The sequence below is a fragment of the Penaeus vannamei genome, chromosome 30 (assembly GCF_042767895.1).
Source record: "Penaeus vannamei isolate JL-2024 chromosome 30, ASM4276789v1, whole genome shotgun sequence".
In the NCBI taxonomy this organism is placed as follows: Eukaryota; Metazoa; Arthropoda; class Malacostraca; order Decapoda; family Penaeidae; genus Penaeus; species Penaeus vannamei.
The window spans coordinates 28231002-28243501 of NC_091578.1; the positions used below are offsets into that span (position 1 = coordinate 28231002).

The following is a 12500-nucleotide window of genomic DNA, read 5'->3' on the forward strand; positions in this document are numbered from 1 at the left end:
AGGTGTTCCTCCGAGAAGCGTGATTATGAAGTGAGGGAAAGGGGGGTAAGTCTGTGAGGTGTTCCTCTGATTACCGTGATTATGAAGTGAGGGAAAGGGGGGTAAGTCTGTGAGGTGTTCCTCTGATTACCGTGATTATGAAGTGACGGAAGGGGGTAAGTCTGTGAGGTGCTCCTCCGAGTAACGTGATTATGAAGTGACGGAAGGGGGGGGGGGGGTAAGTCTGTGAGGTGTTCCTCTGATTACCGTGATTATGAAGTGACGGAAAGGGGGTAAGTCTGTGAGGTGTTCCTCTGATTACCGTGATTATGAAGTGACGGAAGGGGGTAAGTCTGTGAGGTGTTCCTCTGATTACCGTGATTATGAAGTGACGGAAAGGGGGGTAAGTCTGTGAGGTGTTCCTCCGAGAAGCGTGATTATGAAGTGACGGAAAGGGGGGTTAGTCTGTGAGGTGTTCCTCCGAGAAGCGTGATTATGAAGTGACGGAAGGGGGTAAGTCTGTGAGGTGTTCCTCTGATTAGCGTGATTATGAAGTGACGGAAAGGGGGTTAGTCTGTGAGGTGTTCCTCCGAGTAGCGTGATTATGAAGTGACGGAAGGGGGGTTAGTCTGTGAGGTGCTCCTCCGAGTAACGTGATTATGAAGTGAGGGAAAGGGGGGTAAGTCTGTGAGGTGTTCCTCTGATTACCGTGATTATGAAGTGACGGAAGGGGGGGTAAGTCTGTGAGGTGTTCCTCCGAGAAGCGTGATTATGAAGTGAGGGAAAGGGGGGTAAGTCTGTGAGGTGTTCCTCCGAGAAGCGTGATTATGAAGTGACAGAAGGGGGGGGGGGGTAAGTCTGTGAGGTGTGTTCCTCTGATTATCGTGATTATGAAGTGACGGAAAGGGGCGTAAGTCTGTGAGGTGTTCCTCCGAGAAGCGTGATTATGAAGTGACGGAAGGGGGTAAGTCTGTGAGGTGTTCCTCCGAGAAGCGTGATTATGAAGTGAGGGAAAGGGGGTAAGTCTGTGAGGTGTTCCTCTGATTACCGTGATTATGAAGTGAGGGAAAGGGGGGTAAGTCTGTGAGGTGTTCCTCTGATTATCGTGATTATGAAGTGACGGAAGGGGGGTAAGTCTGTGAGGTGTTCCTCCGAGAAGCGTGATTATGAAGTGATGGAAAGGGGGGTAAGTCTGTGAGGTGTTCCTCCGAGAAGCGTGATTATGAAGTGACGGAAAGGGGGGTAAGTCTGTGAGGTGTTCCTCTGATTACCGTGATTATGAAGTGACGGAAGGGGGGTAAGTCTGTGAGGTGTTCCTCTGATTACCGTGATTATGAAGTGACGGAAGGGGGGGTTAGTCTGTGAGGTGTTCCTCTGATTACCGTGATTATGAAGTGACGGAAAGGGGGTAAGTCTGTGAGGTGTTTCTCTGATTATCGTGATTATGAAGTGACGGAAAGGGGGTAAGTCTGTGAGGTGTTCCTCTGATTACCGTGATTATGAAGTGACGGAAAGGGGGGTAAGTCTGTGAGGTGTTTCTCTGATTATCGTGATTATGAAGTGACGGAAAGGGGGGTAAGTCTGTGAGGTGTTCCTCTGATTACCGTGATTATGAAGTGACGGAAAGGGGGTAAGTCTGTGAGGTGTTCCTCTGATTACCGTGATTATGAAGTGACGGAAGGGGGGTAAGTCTGTGAGGTGTTCCTCCGAGAAACGTGATTATGAAGTGACGGAAGGGGGTAAGTCTGTGAGGTGTTCCTCTGATTACCGTGATTATGAAGTGACGGAAGGGGGGTAAGTCTGTGAGGTGTTCCTCCGAGAAACGTGATTATGAAGTGACGGAAGGGGGTAAGTCTGTGAGGTGTTCCTCTGATTACCGTGATTATGAAGTGACGGAAGGGGGGTAAGTCTGTGAGGTGTTCCTCCGAGAAACGTGATTATGAAGTGACGGAAGGGGGGTAAGTCTGTGAGGTGTTCCTCTGATTACCGTGATTATGAAGTGACGGAAGGGGGTAAGTCTGTGAGGTGTTCCTCTGATTACCGTGATTATGAAGTGACGGAAGGGGGTAAGTCTGTGAGGTGTTCCTCTGATTACCGTGATTATGAAGTGACGGAAGGGGGGGTAAGTCTGTGAGGTGTTCCTCTGATTATCGTGATTATGAAGTGACGGAAGGGGGTAAGTCTGTGAGGTGTTTCTCTGATTATCGTGATTATGAAGTGACGGAAGGGGGTAAGTCTGTGAGGTGTTCCTCTGATTATCGTGATTATGAAGTGACGGAAGGGGGGGTAAGTCTGTGAGGTGTTCCTCTGATTATCGTGATTATGAAGTGACGGAAGGGGGTAAGTCTGTGAGGTGTTTCTCTGATTATCGTGATTATGAAGTGACGGAAGGGGGTAAGTCTGTGAGGTGTTCCTCTGATTACCGTGATTATGAAGTGACGGAAAGGGGGTAAGTCTGTGAGGTGTTCCTCCGAGAAACGTGATTATGAAGTGACGGAAGGGGGTAAGTCTGTGAGGTGTTCCTCTGATTACCGTGATTATGAAGTGACGGAGGGGGGTAAGTCTGTGAGGTGCTCCTCCGAGTAACGTGATTATGAAGTGACGGAAGGGGGGGTAAGTCTGTGAGGTGTTCCTCTGATTACCGTGATTATGAAGTGACGGAAGGGGGTAAGTCTGTGAGGTGTTCCTCTGATTACCGTGATTATGAAGTGACGGAGGGGGGTAAGTCTGTGAGGTGTTCCTCTGATTACCGTGATTATGAAGTGACGGAAGGGGGGGTAAGTCTGTGAGGTGTTCCTCTGATTACCGTGATTATGAAGTGACGGAAGGGGGTAAGTCTGTGAGGTGTTCCTCTGATTACCGTGATTATGAAGTGACGGAGGGGGGTAAGTCTGTGAGGTGTTCCTCTGATTACCGTGATTATGAAGTGACGGAAGGGGGGGTAAGTCTGTGAGGTGTTCCTCTGATTACCGTGATTATGAAGTGACGGAAGGGGGTAAGTCTGTGAGGTGTTCCTCTGATTACCGTGATTATGAAGTGACGGAAAGGGGGTAAGTCTGTGAGGTGTTCCTCTGATTACCGTGATTATGAAGTGACGGAAGGGGGGGTAAGTCTGTGAGGTGTTCCTCTGATTACCGTGATTATGAAGTGACGGAAAGGGGGTAAGTCTGTGAGGTGTTCCTCTGATTACCGTGATTATGAAGTGACGGAAAGGGGGTAAGTCTGTGAGGTGTTCCTCTGATTACCGTGATTATGAAGTGACGGAGGGGGGTAAGTCTGTGAGGTGTTCCTCTGATTACCGTGATTATGAAGTGACGGAAGGGGGGGTAAGTCTGTGAGGTGTTCCTCTGATTACCGTGATTATGAAGTGACGGAAAGGGGGTAAGTCTGTGAGGTGTTCCTCTGATTACCGTGATTATGAAGTGACGGAAAGGGGGTAAGTCTGTGAGGTGTTCCTCTGATTACCGTGATTATGAAGTGACGGAAAGGGGGTAAGTCTGTGAGGTGTTCCTCTGATTACCGTGATTATGAAGTGACGGAAAGGGGGTAAGTCTGTGAGGTGTTCCTCTGATTACCGTGATTATGAAGTGACGGAAGGGGGGGTAAGTCTGTGAGGTGTTCCTCTGATTACCGTGATTATGAAGTGACGGAAGGGGGGGTAAGTCTGTGAGGTGTTCCTCTGATTACCGTGATTATGAAGTGACGGAAAGGGGGTAAGTCTGTGAGGTGTTCCTCTGATTACCGTGATTATGAAGTGACTTAAGGGGGTAAGTCTGTGAGGTGTTCCTCTGATTATCGTGATTATGAAGTGACGGAGGGGGGTAAGTCTGTGAGGTGTTCCTCTGATTACCGTGATTATGAAGTGACGGAAGGGGGGGGTAAGTCTGTGAGGTGTTCCTCCGAGAAGAGTGATTATGAAGTGACGGAAGGGGGGGTAAGTCTGTGAGGTGTTCCTCTGATTATCGTGATTATGAAGTGACGGAAGGGGGTAAGTCTGTGAGGTGTTCCTCTGATTACCGTGATTATGAAGTGACGGAAGGGGGTAAGTCTGTGAGGTGTTCCTCTGATTACCGTGATTATGAAGTGACGGAAAGGGGGGGTAAGTCTGTGAGGTGTTCCTCTGATTACCGTGATTATGAAGTGACGGAAGGGGGGGTAAGTCTGTGAGGTGCTCCTCTGATTACCGTGATTATGAAGTGACGGAAGGGGGGGTAAGTCTGTGAGGTGCTCCTCTGATTACCGTGATTATGAAGTGACGGAAGGGGGGGTAAGTCTGTGAGGTGTTCCTCTGATTATCGTGATTATGAAGTGACGGAAGGGGGTAAGTCTGTGAGGTGTTCCTCTGATTAGCGTGATTATGAAGTGACGGAAGGGGGTAAGTCTGTGAGGTGTTCCTCTGATTACCGTGATTATGAAGTGACGGAAGGGGGGGTAAGTCTGTGAGGTGTTCCTCTGATTACCGTGATTATGAAGTGACGGAAGGGGGGGTAAGTCTGTGAGGTGTTCCTCTGATTAGCGTGATTATGAAGTGACGGAAGGGGGTAAGTCTGTGAGGTGCTCCTCTGATTACCGTGATTATGAAGTGACGGAAGGGGGGGTAAGTCTGTGAGGTGTTCCTCTGATTACCGTGATTATGAAGTGACGGAGGGGGGTAAGTCTGTGAGGTGTTCCTCTGATTACCGTGATTATGAAGTGACGGAAGGGGGTAAGTCTGTGAGGTGTTCCTCTGATTAGCGTGATTATGAAGTGACGGAAGGGGGTAAGTCTGTGAGGTGTTCCTCTGATTACCGTGATTATGAAGTGACGGAAGGGGGTAAGTCTGTGAGGTGTTCCTCCGAGAAGCGTGATTATGAAGTGACGGAAGGGGGGTAAGTCTGTGAGGTGTTCCTCTGATTACCGTGATTATGAAGTGACGGAAGGGGGGGTAAGTCTGTGAGGTGTTTCTCTGATTACCGTGATTATGAAGTGACGGAAGGGGGGGGGGGGTAAGTCTGTGAGGTGTTTCTCTGATTATCGTGATTATGAAGTGACGGAAGGGGGGGTAAGTCTGTGAGGTGTTCCTCTGAGTAACGTGATTATGAAGTGATGGAAGGGGGGGTAAGTCTGTGAGGTGTTTCTCTGATTACCGTGATTATGAAGTGACGGAAGGGGGGGTAAGTCTGTGAGGTGTTCCTCTGATTACCGTGATTATGAAGTGACGGAAGGGGGGGTAAGTCTGTGAGGTGTTTCTCTGATTACCGTGATTATGAAGTGACGGAAGGGGGGGGGGGGGGTAAGTCTGTGAGGTGTTTCTCTGATTATCGTGATTATGAAGTGAGGGAAAGGGGGGTAAGTCTGTGAGGTGTTCCTCCGAGAAGCGTGATTATGAAGTGACGGAAAGGGGGGTAAGTCTGTGAGGTGTTCCTCTGATTACCGTGATTATGAAGTGACGGAAGGGGGGGTATGTCTGTGAGGTGTTCCTCTGATTACCGTGATTATGAAGTGACGGAAGGGGGTAAGTCTGTGAGGTGTTCCTCTGATTACCGTGATTATGAAGTGACGGAAGGGGGTAAGTCTGGGAGGTGTTCCTCTGATTACCGTGATTATGAAGTGACGGAAGGGGGGGTATGTCTGTGAGGGGTTCCTCTGATTACCGTGATTATGAAGTGACGGAAGGGGGGTAAGTCTGTGAGGTGTTCCTCCGAGCACCGCGATTATGAAGTGACGGAAGGGGGGGGTAAGTCTGTGAGGTGTTCCTCTGATTACCGTGATTATGAAGTGACGGAGGGGGGGGTAAGTCTGTGAGGTGTTCCTCCGAGTAACGTGATTTTGAAGTGACGGAAGGGGGTAATTCTGTGAGGTGTTCCTCTGATTACCGTGATTATGAAGTGAGGGAAAGGGGGGTAAGTCTGTGAGGTGTTCCTCCGAGAAGCGTGATTATGAAGTGACGGAAGGGGGGTAAGTCTGTGAGGTGTTCCTCCGAGAAGCGTGATTATGAAGTGACGGAAGGGGGTAAGTCTGTGAGGTGTTCCTCTGATTACCGTGATTATGAAGTGACGGAAGGGGGTAAGTCTGTGAGGTGTTCCTCCGAGAAGCGTGATTATGAAGTGACGGAAGGGGGGGTAAGTCTGTGAGGTGTTCCTCTGATTACCGTGATTATGAAGTGAGGGAAGGGGGGGGGGCGAGGTCTAGTTCTTTCATCGTGGTAAGAACTTTTGGTGTTATTTTCACAGTCGCGTTTAATTCTCATGGAGTTGTATTGAATTTCATTTTTTTTTTTTTAAGAGCATTAGAAAAAAAAAAAAAATAAGAACAGGATTCACATAGACAGTTATAGACCTACAAAAATGCATCCTTAAGACTTTTACAGCATTGAATACAATTCTGTCATTTTTATTCCGTACTCTTAGTGAACGTAAAAAAAAAGTATCGTTCAATTAAATTTTGAACAATATCCTGAGTGAAGCAAAAGCTGTGTGTCTTGGAACGTGAAAAAGTTATTTGAACACAAAGTCAAATAACAGTAATTAGTCCTTCAAATACTCTCTTTATCTAATCTATAAGAAAAAAATTAAGTTTGGGAAAGCTGGATATGTACTTGGTCTTGATAAGGTGGAGAGAGAGAGAGAGAGAGAGAGAGAGAGAGAGAGAGAGAGAGAGAGAGAGAGAGAGAGAGAGAGAGAGAGAGAGAGAGAGAGAGAGAGAGAGAGAGAGAGAGAGAGAGAGAGAGAGAGAGACAGAGAGAGACAGTGACAGAGAAAGAGTGAGAGTGAGAGAGACAGATAGATAGAGAGAGTGAGACAGATAGATAGAGAAAGAGATAGATAGATAGAGAGAAAGAGTGAGTGAGTGATAGATAGATAGATAGAGATAGACAGATAGAGAGAGACAATGAGCCAAACAATTCCAACAGTCAAGTCAGCAGACCCGGTAGGGAAAGTTGACGAAAATATGTCTTAATTAAGCATTCAGCAATCATATTATACGCTGATTAAGATGTAAATTCCCACCTGGTCAAATTTCGGCTTCAGTCTGCATGCGATTCAGTTAAATGCAAATCTGATTAAGCAGAGTGGTATGCAAACTGCCCGAAACACGAATGGTGAACTTAAACGCTAGAAAGATTTTACGGATGAATAGGAATCGTCTATAAAACCATGATTTTGATGCCAAAGAAAGGAGAAAAAAGAAAAAGGGAGAGAAAAAAAAGGGAAATACGTATACATAGATACATAGATGCATGAATAGGAAGACAGCTACAATAAGAAATCGTATTTATTTTGGCTGTTTTAATATTCATCTTTGTTCATAAGTGTTTGTTTAACACAGATACGTACATACACGATTTATACATATCTTTATATCTGCATGCATACATGCATACATAGAGAGAGAGAGAGAGAGAGAGAGAGAGAGAGAGAGAGAGAGGAGAGAGAGAGAGAGAGAGAGAGAGAGAGAGAGAGAGAGAGAGAGAGAGAGAGAGAGAGAGAGAGAGAGAGAGGGAAAAAATAAAAAAATAATAGCATACAACCGACCCTAAAAAAAATAACAATTCACAAAATCAATGCAAAAACAAATATAAATAGATAAACAGATGAATAAATACTAAAATGAATGAATAAATAAATAAGTAAAACCTCACGCATAAAGAAACATACGAGTTTACGTCACATAAGCTCCCGCAGTTATTTGTAAGCTTTGGGGTCCCAGCGGAGAAGCCTTACAACGGGCTTGTATAAGGCTTAAAATCCCGTGAAACAGAATTGGCATCATGGCCACTGAGTCTTAGAAACTATGGACAAGGACAGCTCTATAAAATGACGTAATGGGAGAAGAGAAAGGAAGGAGAAAGGGAGAGGAAGAGGAGAAGAAGGGGATGGAGAGGGAAAAAGAGGAGGAGAAAGAGGAGGAGATGGAGGGGGAAGAGGAGAAGAAGGGGATGGAGAGGGAAAAAGGAGGAGGAGAAGGAGAAGGAGATGGAAGGGGAAGAGGAGGAGGAAGAGAGGAGGAGGAGAAGGAGAAGGAGGAGGAAGAGGAGGAGGAAGGAGGAGGAGGAGAAGGAGATGGAGGGGGAAGAGGAGGAGAAGGAGGAGAAGGAGAAGGAGATGGAGGGGGAAGAGGAGGAGGAGAAGGAGATGGAAGGGGAGGAAGAGGGACCAGAAGAAACAGGAAGAGAAAACAGAGATAAAGAACACACGAAAAGGAGAAAGAAAGACTAGTAGAAATAATATATCTTAAATTATTTTTCTTTCCATTATTCGCATTTTAACCATTTTCTCTTTTCTTTCTTTTCAACAGATAGAACGCGGTAGAAGGAGAGAAGAAGAAGAAGACAAGAGGAAAAACAGATAAGAAGAAGAGAGAAAGAGGAATAAAAAGAAAAGAGAAAAGGAAGAAGAACAATTAAGAGAGAAGGGAGAGAGAAAGAGAGAGAAAGAGAGAGAGAGAGAGAAAGTGAGAGGGGGAGAGAGCACCACCAACATGGCTTCTCTCTCTCTGCTGCGTTTCCCCTCTTTCTGTCCCCTCGTTGCCTTCCTGCTCGTCGCTCTCATGAGGGAAGGTGAGTCAACACCTGTGCGGAAGGCATGGCAACTGGTAATTAACATGGCAACTAATATGGCAACTGGTAATTAACATGGCAACTAAAATCGCAACTGGTAACTAGTATGGCAACTAATATGGCAACTTGTAATTAACATGGCACCTGGTAACTAACATGGCAACTTGTAATTAACATGGCACCTGATAACTAACATGGTGACTAGCATGGCACCTGGTAACTAACATGGCAACTAACATGGCCCCTGGTAACTAACATGGTAACTGGTAACTAACATGGCACCTGGTAACTAACATGGTGACTAACATGGCACCTGGTAACTAACATGGTAACATGGCACCTGGCAACTAACATGGCACCTGGTAACTAACGGTAACTAACATGGCACCTGGTAACTAACATGGTAACTAACATGGCACCTGGTAACTAACATGGCACCTGGTAACTAACGGTAACTAACATGGTAACTAAAATGGCACTTGGTAACTAACATGGCACCTGGTAACTAACATGGTAACTAACATGGTACCTGGTAACTAACATGGCACCTGGTAACTAACGGTAACTAACATGGTAACTAAAATGGCACTTGGTAACTAACATGGCACCTGGTAACTAACATGGCAACTGACAACTAACATGGCTCCTGATAACTAATCGCATGACAACGTACAGGTCTATGTGGGAAAATGCTGGTATTATACCAGTAGGAGAGGTATGGCAACACACCTTTAGGGATGGTATGGCAAGGAATTTTAAGGAAAGATATGGCAATACACCTGTAGGAGAGGAATGGCAATACATTTGTAGAAAAGGTAAGGCAAGGTATTTTGAGGAAATGTATGGCAATACGTCTATAGGAAAGATATGGCAACACTTCTGTGGGAAAGATATGGCAACGGATATTTAGTGAATTAGGTAATGTATGGCAACACATTTATAGAGTAGGTATGGCAACACACCTGTAGGAAAGATATGAGATTCGTCTGTACGTAATACATGGCAACGCATCTGCAGGGAAGGTATGGCAACACATATGCAATTTAGGAATGAAACGCATCTTTAAGTAATATATGGCAACACACCCATAGAAAAAAAGTATGGCAACACATATTTGGCAAGGTATGACACAATTTGAAAAGAATAGGAAAAGCCATGTTAGCAAAACTGCAAAGAAAATATGGTAAAAAAATCTTTAGAAAGGGTATGGCAACGCACTTGTAAGAAATGCAGGACAACACACCCATACAGGCATGGCAACACGTGCAGGGAAGGTCTGGCAATGAATCTTAGCAATAGTTAGGTTAAGTTTTTTTTTTTTATCTCACACACACACACACACACACACACACACACACATATATATATATATATATATATATATATATATATATATATATATATATATATATATATATATATATATATATATATATATATATATTTTTTGACAATTTGACTGCTTAATGATTCTATTTTTGGCAAATAATTCTGATTCAAGTCTTCAGTGGTTTAAATAATTGTTAATGTTATTTTCTAAATTCTGAATATCCACACTGAAAGAAAAAATAATAAAAAAAAATGATGATAAAGATGATAAATACCCCCTTCCCCTCCCGCTCCCGCCCCCCCTAAAATGGCACCTGGTAACTACCATGGCAGCTAACAAAAAAAAAAAAAATGATGATAAAGATGATAAACACCCCTCCCCCTCCCCCCTCCCCCCTCCTCCTTCTCCCCCTACCCCCCCCCCTTCTCCCACCGGACCCTAACACAGTGTTGCCACCCCACAGCGCACGGCATTTCCTGCGTGCAGTGCGAGGCCGACTCCATCCCCGGCGCCCCCGACCCCCCCTGCCATAGCCAACCCCCCGCCCCCCCAGCCATGCAACGGGTCCATGAGCGTCTGCATGACTGTGAGGACGTACATCCCCGCCGAGGAGGACACGCGTGAGTTTTATGTTGTTGTTGTGGTTGTTGGTGGTGGTGTTGTGTGATTTTTTTTTGTTTTCTTTGTTGTTTTTTTTCTTTGAGTTTTTTCCTTGTTGTTTTCTATCTTTTTCTTGTTTGTTTTCTGTCTTTGCTTTTTTTGTTTTCTTTTCTTTTTCTTTGATTTTTTTTGTTTTCTTTTCTTTTTCTTTGATTTTTTTTTTTTCTTTTCTTTTTCTTTGATTTGTTTCCTTTGATTTTTGATTTGTTGTTTTCATTTTATTCTTTGTTCTCTTTCTTTGAGTTTTTTTTGTTGTTTTCTTTTTTATTCTTTGTTCTCTTTCTTTGAGTTTTTTTGTTGTTGTTTTCTTTCTTTATATTCTTTGATTTTTTTTACTTTCTTTTTAGTCTTTGTTTTCTTTCCTTGATTTTTTAGTTTTTTTCTTTGTTGTTTTCTTTGTTTGAATTTTTTTGTTTTTTATTTTTGTTCTTTTTTTTTATTCCTCTTTTCTTATGATGATGATGAGAAATTATGATAATAATGATAATGATGATAATAATAGTATCATTGATAAAGGTAATGATGATGATAATAACTATAATAATAACAGTAATTATAATGATTATAAGAATAAGAATAATAGTAGTAATGATAATAGTTATTAGTTATCATCATCCTTAGTATTTCTTATCACTATTGCTATTATCATTAGTTCTTATCATCATTAGTATTATCATTATTGATATCATTATTATTATCATTATTGGTGTTATTATAATTGTTGCTATCATTATTATTATCATTATCGTTCTTCTTCTTCTTCTTCTTCTTCTTATTATTATTATTATTATTATTATTATTATTATTATTATTATTATTATTATCATTATCATCATCATTACCATTGTCATTAGCATTAACAATGAAAGTAGTTTAAGTATTATCCTTATAATCATCATCCCTACTGTCAGTCTCATTATCTTTATTACTATTATCATCATCACTATCCTTATAACTATTATCATCACTATCCTTATTACTATTATCATCATCACTATCCTTATTATTATTATCTTTATTACTATTATCATCATCACTATCCTTATTACTATTATCATCATCACTATCCTTATTACCATTATCATCATCACTATCCTTATTACTATTATCATCATCACTATCCTTATTGTTATCATTTTCATCATCACCATTCTATCATTATCATTGATATCATTACAACATCATTTTCACACGCCCATTTCTCTTCACAGGCCAGCTGGTATCTGTCGTACGTACCTGCGCGCCCGCGGACATGGGTTGGGACTGCAAGAAGGGGCGTACCAGCCGAGGACACGTGCCCGAGGTGTGCCACGATACGTGCTACTGGGACGGGTGCAACCACGCCCACTCCCTCACGCCCACGATGTTGCTCCTCCCTCTCGTTTCGACTCTCGTTTGGTTGGGATTCCGTGTCTGACCTGCTCGTCGCGTCTCGTGGCTTCTTGATGGGCTGATTCGTGGCTTCTCGGGTTGAGTTTATTTTTTGGTTTATTTATTTTTATTTAGTTATTATTTTTTTCTAGGTTTTTGTTTATTCATTTACTATTTTTAGGTTTTTATTTATATATATATTTATTTATTATTATTTTTTTTTTTTTTGGGGGTATGAGGTGTTATGATTATTATGTTTCCTTATTATCACTATTAGCATTATCGATTAAGAAAAAAAAATGTAAATGAATATATATATATATATATATATATATATATATATATATATATATATATATATATATATATATATATATATATATATATATATATATAAATTCACAGTGCAAGGCATGTGTGTCCGTTTTCGATTATATCTTCGGGAAAATTGCTTGTGTTTCTTATGAAAATAAAATTGAAACCGGCTGTATACATCTCTTTAACTGGGAATGTATTAACTTCCCCTTATTATCATTATTTATGTTATCATTATCGTGATTATTATTGCTATTGTTATTATGATTATCACTCTTATCATTATTTTTATAATTATCATCATAA

General features: G+C 42.6%; 1 long non-coding RNA gene across 1 annotated transcript in view; it reads left to right on the top strand.

Annotated features, from left to right (window-relative positions):
• Positions 1–10378, top strand: part of LOC138867393 (uncharacterized) — a 62548-nt gene extending 52170 nt beyond the window's left edge. The window contains exons 3-4 of the long non-coding RNA XR_011399787.1: positions 8257–8518; positions 10312–10378. This is a non-coding gene — a long non-coding RNA (uncharacterized lncRNA). The remainder of the gene's footprint in view (positions 1–8256; positions 8519–10311) is intronic.
• Positions 10379–12500: the final 2122 nt, after the last annotated feature.